Raw genomic sequence first — 8,818 nt, 5'->3', positions numbered from 1 at the left:
TTTGCACATCTCAGCTGGAGGAGAAGGCCGGGAGGCCGTGACTGACACTCTGCAGGAGTGGGCCGGAGCAGTAGGCAGTGCTTCGACATCGGAAGAAGCCCCGCAGTCCTACCTTCAGACCGTCTGCTGAAATAGACTGTATAGGCATCCCTCCTCTAGAATCTCCACTCACTTGGGGGCTAATACTTGTGGCCATTTTGTTACGTTAAGTGGTTTCTGTGTCTTCAATTGCCACAGGTGCTGCAGAAGACAAGGGGAAAATTAGACTAGCTAATTAGATGACACTATTAAAACATTTTCCTTACTAATTCTACTTTGATATGGTCAGCTGAGTTTAGGCCAGGAGTGGGAGAATCAATTTGCAGCCTTAGGAGAAGAAGTAGCAAAAGTTTTTAACCTTAGCAATTGCTGGCTCTGTGGAGGGCCAGGAGGATCTGAAGAGTGGCCATAGTTGGCTAGCCCAGCTGAACCTAAATGGTGGGTCAATGTGAGGGCCACAGTGGGATGGGATTTGGGGCCAAAGAAGGAAGTTCACGGCCACTTCATTCTTCTCCAACAGGCACTTATTGCCTAAATAGGATAGGGCGTGTCTATGTAGGAAAAGGCAATTGTCAATTGACTTTCCCTCTGGGCTTGAACAACTGGGTTTGGACCCCCAATTGCCCTCCTTCCAATTGTTCCAAATATCAAGGCAAATGCAATCAAATACCTGTTCGGCTCACTAACAGTAGCTGCGTAAGGCGTTCTTATCACACTTACCAAAAATATTTGGAAGCCTGTAAAGCAATGGGGAGGGACAAGGGGTTTTTTTGACCACCTGTTTCTGAGCAGTCCCCACAAAAATTCCACAAGTAGAAGACATGTTGTTTGTGATTATCAGTGGGAATGGCCACACTGGATTGGAACTCAAAGCCTTTTAGTGAGTTCTGCTCCAAATCCAACCAAGCAGGTTGCAGATGTAAATGTAGGTGGGAACCCTGTGCGGGAGCTTGGAAATGCAAATGCTGGGACCCTTATGGTGGGGCAACTCTTGTTGGAGGACCGTTAGGCCCGGGAATCCTGCTGTATTTTGAGCCACCAATTGATGACCATGGGTAGGTTCCTTTGCTAATGGAACACGGGCTTTGAAAGGACAGTATTGGATTTGTGGCCAACATGCTTAGCTCAGGTTACCTCCAAACTGGTCAGGGATATGGTATATTTAGTAGACTGTTGTTCTTTTTGCTACTACAAGTTCTGGGAAATCGCTTAGGAATCAAAATCTGTGATGATTTAATTAGAGAAAAGCAGTCAGCTGATGCAGCCCTGGCTGGAGGGAGCACCCCAAAACGGGGAAATCATGAATGGCCAACAGAACAAGTTACCCAACACGATGGACCAGCCCCTTGGAAACCTAAGGAATTAATCCCAGATGCCTGGAAACCCATTTATCATTTGAAGGAGATAATTAGGTTACAAGCTGTCTCGGAAATAATTACCAACCAGCCAGCCACAGCGCTTGACCTTTTTGCTGACCAACCCACTTAAATGAGGAAAGCGGTATTTCAACATTGGATGGTATTAGATTATCTGTTGGCAGAAGAAGGAGGAGTTTGTGGGAAATTAAATGACTCGAGCTGCTGTTTGCAAGCAGATGACAGTGGAAAAGTGGTCAAACAAATAACAAAGGAAATAACGTCAGCTCGTGGACCTGTCCAAATGTTGAAAGGATGGGAATGGGACATATTTTCATAGTTAACTGGCCAGCTATGGGCTAAATGAATACGATTTCTCCTCTTATATGCTATCGCAATTCTCATCTTTTTACCATGCGTGACACCATGCTGGCTGCAGCTCTTTCAGCAGGTGCTCAAGGGGATGCCGCTAGCAGCCATGCCTACCTGATCCAGAAATGACTACAAAAGGACAGAAAAGAATGTCACTGCAAATAATAGCAAAACCCAAGAAGACTCCAGAAGAAAAAATTAAATCCATGGTAATTAAGGTTTGTAAAGGCAAATACAGAGCAAATAAAAAGAGGAGGGATTAAAAGGAATGAGATGGATGAGTCTTTACAAAGAGACCGTGTGAATCGGCCTGTAGACAAGGCTAGGAAGTTATGGCTAGTGAAGTAACAGAAGAAACTAGGAGTTCTCTAGAACTGTTACTAATCATCAGAGACTGTTGATTAATCAAGGCCGTGTTAAATTCCTGAACCTAGAGCAAGGCAACAAAGACTTAAGAGCATTAGGAATGGGGTTCTTTTCTTTCTTCTCGATGCCAAGAGGGGGGTGCATATTAGAGGGGGGCGCATAGAGTAGGCAGTTCCGGAAGTCTGTATCTCCCGAATACCTCAGCCAGTGGGGAAAAGGAAGAGGGTGCTGTGGCCGGGAACTTGGCATCAAAAGGGGGCTGCATCCCGCAACCGTTTGACAGACGCCATGGGAAAAGCCCCATGGACTCTCCCTGTAGTCGAAGAATGTTGCAGGACTCCTCTGTCTCCTTTTCGGATATAAACCTCAGGCATCGTGGATTAATTTTCCCTAACGGCAGCGACCTGCCGCGTGGTCTCCGTGCTCCTCTCCAGCCCCCCGGGACGTGTAAAATAGTTCCCAGCGGCTCCCACCGCGCGTTGCAGACGGCTGCGCGGCCCCGGGGCTGCCCGCAGTGCTCCCCTGCCCCGCCAGGGCTGCCCGCGGGCTGCGGAGCCGCCTCGCCACCGGCGCGGCCAGGGCCGGGGCCCTTCTCGACAGCAGCCGAGGGGCTGCGGAGCGGGCGGCTGCCGGACGATCAGCTATTTTATGCCGCGCGGTGCTGCCGCCTCCATCTAGCTCTCCATCGCGCCGCCGCCCGCCGCCCGCCTGGCGCGCTCACGCTCGGCCGCGCTCGCCGCCCGCCCAGCCTCGCCGGAAGCTCTCCCGCCCGGGCTGTGCCCCGGCTCCGCCGGCAGCTCGGCAGGGCCCGGCCGCACGCGTGCTGCGTGGCTCGGAGCAGCCGCGTTGCGCCGCAGGCGACGGGGAAGGCGGGGCGGGCCGGCGCCATCGTGGTAGCGCGAGGAGAGGAGCGCCCGGGCGGGGCGGCGAGCGGCGCGGCGGTGAGCGCTTCTGCTTCCTGTCGCTCGGCGGCCGCCCACGGCAGGTGCCGTGTGACCCCGCGGAGCGGCGGGGCCGGCCGGGCGGTGCGCGGCGAGGCTTTCGGCCAGCGGCGGCCACAGCGAGAGGCTGCTGGCACTGCCCGTGCCGGTGGAGAGAGCGGGGATCCGAGGCCGGCCTTCCCCGGGCGACGAGGGGAGGCCGCCTTTGCCGCGCTGCCCTCCGTGCAGCATGTAGCCGATTCCGGCGAACCCGGGGTCTCCGCAGCGGCGCGGGCGGGAGGGAGTGGGGAGCGCGCTCGGTGCCGTGCCGGCCGCTCCCGGCCAGCGCTGCGCTGCGCCGAGGCGTTTTCCCGCCCGTCCTGGGAAGGACATAAGCGACACCGTAGTTGGAGCTTAGCTGTCAGGGGGAACAACTTCTCTCTGTGAAAAACGAAGTTCACTCTCCTGTGAGAATTTAAAGGGGTTTAATATAAAGACAATAAGAGACACATCAAATAAAGCAACGGGGTAACAGCCAGTTGCCTTGGCGCTCTGCCAAGAGCACACCTGATGCCAGAGGTCAGTCCTTTTTATACCGTTTTTACTGTCTGTTCTTTATTCATATTAAAACTTTTCCTGGAGCTGTTCTGCATGGCCACTCCTTGGTTCCGCCTTTTTAGAGCGTGCCTAGTCTTCTGCCTTGTGGTTTTATTTCTCTTGATTCTTGGGGTTGGGCCCGCTAGGCAAGAGTCGATGGTAGGGTGGATTTCTTAATTCTCCAGACAGTCAGGGCTGATTGCAGCTTTGGGCCTCTTCGTCTCTCCGGGCAGAGTGGTGATAAAATCTCCCGGACTCTCCTGGCCGCCCGTTCTCCGGGCGGAGTAGCCTTTGGGCCCTTTTGCTCCCTAGACAAGGTGTTGATTAGCAGCTTTTCGGGCCTCATCCTCTGTTCGTTTGGAGGTTATCTTACGTGCTCACACTTGCTAACATTCTTGCTAAAAAGAGAGAAAACTACATCCACACAGCAGAAAGCATTTCTAACGTTATATAATATCTACTTTATACTTTGCGAGAAGCTAATATAATATATGTTTATAACAATCCCCCCTTTTCTATTTTATAAATCATTTGGCTTGAGCAATAATTCTTTTTTCTTGGCTTCTAATGTCTGTTCGTTCTTTTCACAGATCAATTTGGCTTCTTCAAGAGGGTCTTTTATATCACTTTGTCTTTTTAATACCATAATTTTTTGTGCTGTTCCAGACATAGCCAACTTTGGGTCAGTAGGCATTGCCACAACTTGCATGCCTTGAACTATGCTGGTGATTAGCCGAATAAAGCAGGGGATCAAGCAAGGGAGAAATATTAGACTAGCTGTAGCACATAAGAGGAAGAAACCTAGCTTCTTCCACCATTCTTTCCCCAATATGCCATCCCACCAGTTAGCAGACATCATTGATTCCCATTTTTGGACTGGTACATGGGCTATTTTTCTGATTTGGTTGGCCATATCTAGAACGGCATCCCCATTGTCATCAATTTTTAAACAACAGTCCGATGTATTGAACTTCCTGCACACACCGCCTTCTTCGGCCAGTAAATAGTCTAAAGCCAGCCTATTTTGATGTATTGCAGCTCTGGTTTGGCGTTGCTGGCTGACTATTAATTCCATAGCCCCAGCTGTTTCATTGGTTATGATTTCTACAAGAGCTTGGAGTCTGATGATACGATTCAGCATGTAAATTGGGGTCTGATATCCCCAACTTCCATCTTGTGCTTAGGTAGCTGGCCCATCTGTTTCTAATATTCGTTCAGGGGGCCATTCCTCATCTTTCCATTTTTGGAATCCTCCAATTAAATCTCTTTTCTTTCTTTTGAAGTCTTCATAGAGAGGTATACCTAATTGATCTCCCACTGGTTCTGGGAAAAGGAAAAACCCTGGTTGAATGATTCTTAGTGTACAACTCCCTTTCCAATGTGAAGGGAGTCTTGGGGATGCCCTTTTCCCACATATCCAAAAGAAGCCATCTGGTGCTTTCCAATAATCACCTTCTTGTTGATTTATATTCTCCCCAAATTTGGCTATTTCTGGGATTCCAAAATAAGGATTTTTCCTCGTGTCATTACACTGAAAGAGTCCAACTTCATGATCATATACACAGTCTTTTCCTTTTTTCTGGGCTCAATACCAAGTTGGTTTTTCTGGGACCCACCACCTTGAAGTTTTGTTACTCACTTTATAGCTTTTACAGGGAGTGTTTCCTACTTCATTAAGAAAGTTTATCCCAGTTCGCCAGAGGCATTCTTCCCCTATCACTGTTGAACTTAAAATCCACCCCTCAGGTCGGTTCCCCCCTCTTATATTTGTCCGGTTCCATTTAAGGAGTTCTACCGGGCCTACGCTGCTACCTTTCCGTGGCCATTCTTCTGTCATTAAAGCTCCTCCACAGACCCAACAGTTGGTTATGTTAAGTTCTTTACCTATCCTCTCCCCCAGTTCCACAAACAGGTTTTTTCCTAACCTTGGGGTTTTTTCCTCTTTGTTGTTTGAGCTTTGCATACAGGTCCTGGCGTGGTGAGGTGAATATAGGGCGAGGTTGCTGTGCTGGCTTTGTATCTTTACTTACCACTTGCTCTTTTACCAAATCTTGGACTGTTCCCCTGGTGGCAGCTGTGGAGCAAATCTATTTTTCTCCTTTTGGACAATTGCTTCTTAGTCTGTTTCCACTTGTTCCTAAATTTTCTGTAATCCAATATTTTTCTCCTTTATGCATGCAAATACCTAATTTGGATGAGTCATAACAGTGACTGTTGGTATGGGTATGAGTAATAAGAAAGAAGCCCCGGTGTCTTTCCATGTAGAGCTTTCGATAGCATTTGTAACATGGTCTTGCCGGTGTCCCAAAAGGGACCAGGAGAAGTGACAAAAGAAGGAATAACAGAGGTCCGGCATGGCTTATACTCCCACCTCCCTTGCCTATGAGGTTGCAACCCATAGCAGGTGTATTGGATCTTCTCGGTGGCGAGTACAGTGGCCGACCCGGTCTTGCCCTCTATTTCCTTGTCACTTCCTTTGTAGCTTTTAGGCAAATTTCTTTTGGCACCTTTTTAACTGTAGTATCTTATCGTATCTTAGGTGTTTCCCATTCAACAGGCACTAGTAATTCCCATCTGCAGAGCAAAGTTATTGCTTTTGTTGCTTATGATTTTGTCTGGATAGGGGGTTGATTTTGTGCTTGACACCCTTTACAACTAGGGTGTCGACGGTGTGAAATGCCAATTTCCCTCTAGATTAATTACTTATATTTGACGTGGTTGGCATGCCCCGTGTTAGAATGATTCAAACAGGGTATATGATGTGGCACTGATGGAAGTTGTGATTCTCCCCCTTCTTAATACAAATCACAGGCTAGAATCAGAACATGAGAGTTCCCTGTTTGATCCAGTCCCAACCCTTCCTGTTTGAAGTGAGAATATTCTTCTCCACGATGTCCCAGAATTTGTCCAGGGGCCACTGATATAAATTTGGCTTTTACTTCTCAGTTAGGTGTGATTCTTTGCATATCCCTTGGATTATTTAGATTGTTCTAGCTCATTGCCACCTGGTCTCCGTTTAAGAATCAATTTGGTATCACCTGGTTTGGATATTACAGTCCACTCTTCAGGTTCTTTTACAGGTCCTTTGATTCTGCTGGCATGGATCTACCCTCGTTCCTTGGTCTGGATTGCGGCCTCAGTCATCAGCAGTACCTGAAAAGGACCCTCCCATTGTGGAGTCAAAGATTGTTCTTTCCATGTTTTTACTAGTACCCATTCCCCTGAATGGATATTATGAATTTTGAACTCCAAAGCTGTGGTTTGAGGGATCATTCCTTTCAGCCGCAAATTTTCAAGTGTTCTGGCAATTGCGGTGACATATTTTTTGACACTTACTTCTCCTACTTCATAAGTGGCTGTTTCATGTTGAGCAGTAAGGAAGGGTAATCCGAACATCATCTCATAAGGAGACACTCCCAGGTCTGACCTGGGCTGTGTTCGGCCTCTCAACAGAGCCAAAGGTAAGCATTTTACCCATGACATTTGAGTTTCAATCATTAATTTTGTTAAAGTTTTTTTCAAAGTCTGGTTCACTCTTTCTACTTGGCCTGAACTTTGTGGGTGCCAGGGGGTATGTAATTCCCATTTTATTCCCAAGGCTTGAGTTATTTGTTGTAAGACTTTGGATGTAAAATGTGTTCTTCTATCTGAGTTTATTTTATTAACCATTCCATATCTGGGAATAATTTGTTCCAGAAGGGTTTTGCATACTATGTTAGCTGTAGCTCTAGTAGCAGGAACTGCTTCTACCCAACAAGTTAGGTGGTCTGCTATTACTAATAGGAACTTCCATCTCTGTACTTGAGGAAGTTTAGTGAAATCTACTTGGATACTTTGGAATGGTCGCAGAGCTAACTCACGGCCTCCTAATGTTGTTTTTCTCATTATTTTCCTAGTCACTCTTTGGCAAGTTCTACAGTTCCCAGTTATTTGTTTTGCTACCCCAAAGATTCCAATACACCCATAATTTTTTAGAAAATGATCACACAAGCTAGCTTGAGTACCCCAATGAGTTTTTTGATGCATATCTTCTAATATTCTCTTAGTGAGTGGCTTATTAAGTAACTGTCTCCCATCAGGAAGTTTCCGTTTTCCAGATTGATCTTGTTCTCCCCCTATCTTAAATAATTCTTTTTCTTCTTCTTTACTAAATTTGGGGATTTCCAATTCTCCCCTTTCTGGGGTCAGGATTAACAGAATTGGTTCAGTCCCATTTTCTGCTGCATCTTTGGCTTCTTGGTCTGCTAGGTTATTCCCTCTTATTTCTGGGGTCATCCCTTTTTGGTGTCCTTTGATATGCACTACGGCTATTTCTTCAGGCAATTTTAATGCTTCCAACACTTCTGAAATCAGGCCTTCATGTATCAGTTCTTTCCCCTTTGAATTTAGTAAACCCCTTTCTTCCCAGATCTTTCCAAAGGTATGTACTTTGAATCAGTATAGACGGTCCCCTTTTTGTGTGCTAAATGCTCCAGTGCTCTCTTTAGAGCGTATAATTCACAAGACTGCGCCGACCAATTTGAAGGTAGTTTTCCTTTTTCGATGGCCTGCATATTTATCCCATCGACTAAGGCATATCTTGACATTCTTTTTCCTTGCAAGCATCTGGATGAACCATCCACATATATTCTTTCCTCTTCTAAGAGGGCTTGTTCAGCTAGATCTTCTCGAACTTTTGTTTGGTATTGAGTAATTTCTAAGCAATCATGTGCCAGGTCATCTTTTGGTTCTCCATACAGGAATTGGGCCGGATTGAGGCTTTTGCTTGCTTCTATAGTTAGATCATTACTGTCAATCAGAATTGCTTCATATTTTAATAGCCTGGAGTCTGTTAACCATTTTTCAGCTTTTTGATTTAGCACATTTCGGACCGCATGGGGTGTGTATACAATCAGTTTACTTCCAAAGGTGAGCTTACGGCTCTCCTCCACCAAAATAGCGGTAGCTGCTATGGCTTGAATGCATACTGGCCAGCCACGGCTTACTGGGTCCAATAGTTTAGCTAAATAAGCTATTGGTCTTCTCACCCCTCCCCATTCCTGGACTAATACACCATGGGCTACTCCATTTTCTGCATTCACATATAAATGAAAGGGTTTTTCTAGTGAGGGTAAGCTTAGGGCTGGTACCGAGGCTAGTTTCAACTTCAGTTTTTCTAATTTATTATCA

This window comes from Aphelocoma coerulescens, unplaced genomic scaffold (assembly GCF_041296385.1).
Source record: "Aphelocoma coerulescens isolate FSJ_1873_10779 unplaced genomic scaffold, UR_Acoe_1.0 HiC_scaffold_107, whole genome shotgun sequence".
In the NCBI taxonomy this organism is placed as follows: Eukaryota; Metazoa; Chordata; class Aves; order Passeriformes; family Corvidae; genus Aphelocoma; species Aphelocoma coerulescens.
This window is presented reverse-complemented; position numbering follows the sequence as displayed.